The sequence below is a fragment of the Thermobia domestica genome, chromosome 8 (assembly GCF_964235325.1).
Source record: "Thermobia domestica chromosome 8, izTheDome1.hap1.1, whole genome shotgun sequence".
Taxonomy (NCBI): Eukaryota; Metazoa; Arthropoda; class Insecta; order Zygentoma; family Lepismatidae; genus Thermobia; species Thermobia domestica.
In genome coordinates this window covers 13969677-13972469 of record NC_137461.1, presented here as the reverse complement: position 1 = coordinate 13972469, position 2793 = coordinate 13969677, and positions in this window count along the sequence as shown.

The window sequence follows — 2793 nt, the reverse complement described above, 5'->3', positions numbered from 1 at the left end:
AACAAATGCAGTTAAATTCGCACATGACAGAGGATATTCACGTATAGAGGTAATATCGTTGTCGGAATTCGACGTAAGAAATAATTTCAAGAAAATGTTTTTCGCCAGGAAGCTATAAAAACGTAAAAGAATATGTTGAAACTTGCGACATTTGCCAGAAAGTGAATAAAATATCCTTAAGAGTGAATACAACTTTGCATTCGATTCACGTAGACAAAAACGTAACGCAACAGGCGTTTGTACCTTGCCTGAGGTAAGAGGTTACAAGTATATTGTTGTTCTAGTAGATTATTTTTCAAAGGGGACGAAGCAAAACCTGTACAAGAGAGGTCTGCAAGACAAATAGCACGATTTCTGTATGAAGTAACCTATCTCCATGGTTCCTTTCAAATCAAATTACCCACAAAGGGAGAGAATTCATAAATTCTGTTTCAGATGAATTGCACAGATTTTGTGGAGTTAAGCAAAAGATCACATCCGCATGTCACCCCCAATCAAATGGTCTTGTTGAGAAGCAAAATATGAATATGAAGAACACTCTGCTCAAAGTATTGCAGAAAAACATACATTCCTGGCCTTTAGTTCTTGAAGGGTCTCTTTTAGCATAGTGAACCTGTAAACACATATCTACTAAGTTTTCTTCTTTCTGTTTATTGTATAAGAGGAACCCTTTCCTTCCGGTAGATATGCTGACCGACGATGAGGATAAAGTAAATTGAGATAAAGATGACAAGTATGATTGTAATACAGAAGAGTTTGAAGATTATGTCAATAAAATTTTACAAGTTAAAAATATGGAAGAAAAGTCGATAAAGATTATAAAGATTTCAAATGAAAAGGACAAAAAACGTTACGGTATTCATGAATCAAGAAGAGCAATAAAAGAAGGTGACTCTGTACTTGTAAACAATTTAAGGAGAAGAGACAGAAAAGGAAGGAGGGTTACAAATCCTTGGTCAAATCCTTATTACGTCTTACAGACATTTCCAAATAAAACATGCTCTTTGCAGGATTTAAAAGGAAAGAATTTAAAAACAAAACATTTAAGTAACTTCAAAGTTTACAGAGGAAGGAATATCATAAAGAAAGACGGAGGTTCAAAGAAAGATACAGAAATTAGAAGCAAACAATATGGAACTAGTGAAAATGACAAAGATTTCGCATTGGTAGGAGAACAGATAGAAAATTATTCTTTTTACCCTGTAAACTCCAAATGGCAAACTGAAGTTTGTAAATTTATAAATATGGAGGTACGAAGAAAACACTCTTTTTCCACTCTAAGGGAAGGGAAACCATTGGGAACACCTTCCAAAACTATCAATATATCTAGTGATGGAAATTGTTTTTTCAGAGCCATCGCTTACTGGATTACTGGAAGTCAGAAAACCCACGCAAATATTAGGGAAAAAATAGTTACTTTCATGAATTCAGATGAAATAAAAGTACTAATTGACTCTTACACTGGCACAAAAAATTACGTAGTAAACAGCAGCATGGCGTCAGATGGGGTGTGGGCTACTGATTGCGAAATACTAGCTACAGCTGCTTATCTACGTACTGATATCTACGTTTATACTAAAATCAGTAACAGGAAAGGCAATGAAACTTGTAAGTGGATGAGATTTAAACACACTTCTTTAAGGGGAAACGAAAGAGATTACAAACTAAAAAGAAGTATATATTTATCAAATGAAAATGGGGATCATTTCGATGTGGTACTGCAATGCAATATTTAACTTCTTACTAAGCCAGTGTTGTTTTGTAAAATGGAAAAGGATCTATTTGAAGGTCTTATTTTACTGTACGAAACTATGTATCTTCAGCAAATTTTCGTGTTGAAATTTGTACTTAAACTTGTTCCTGAAATCACTAAGCAACAGTAAGTTTTTAAATGTTTTAATGTAATATTTAATACAAATTTAAAGTGAATTATAATCCTTTTTTTAGGGTCGTACTTATATTTAATATAGCATAGGTTACACATTTATAGCTAAAACATTTTGTAATTTATATGACATGATATATGAGTTAGAGTAGAATTTTCTATAATATCTCTGGAACCAATAATGTAATTATAAATATATATTCCAATTGCTATCAAGTAGTTTGAACCTTTATATAAATTTAGTATAATGTCAAATCCAATTTCGAGATATTTTATTTGTGGTTATCCTGTTACATGTATATTAGTCTCATTTACATTCATACCTTCATCAGCATTCTTTATATTCACATTATCCCAAAACACAACCCCAAAATCCTTTCCATTTACTGTGTATTTATTGTGTATCTATGATCTTTTATTAACATACTTAGAGTTCTTATTCATGTTTTTGGAAATAGAGTTTAATTTTAGCCAGCAAAATATCTCGTGATAACGAGCCTCTGTTTTAAATTTAAGACCAGTTCATTATTTTAAAATGTAAATATTGATGATTATGGTTATTACAAATAAAAAATATAGCGTTGAAGAGCATACATTATTTCCACACAATAACTATTAACACACATTTTCAAAACGTAGTATAAATCAGTAACACGTTACAAAATAGTAACAATAAAGAAACTGAAGTCCCATAAACATCTTCCGTACTAGTATTAAAAACGTTTCAGAGAAAAGACTATAGAAGCAAGACGAAACTCGAACTATCTTTACAACTTTATATTGACATCTACGTTTAGAAGGCAACCTGCCATCTGATATGAAGCCTTGATAGAAACAAAACCATAATATTAGCCTGTAAAAGCAATGCTGTAAAATAAATAAACAAATTGAATAATACACTAATTCGA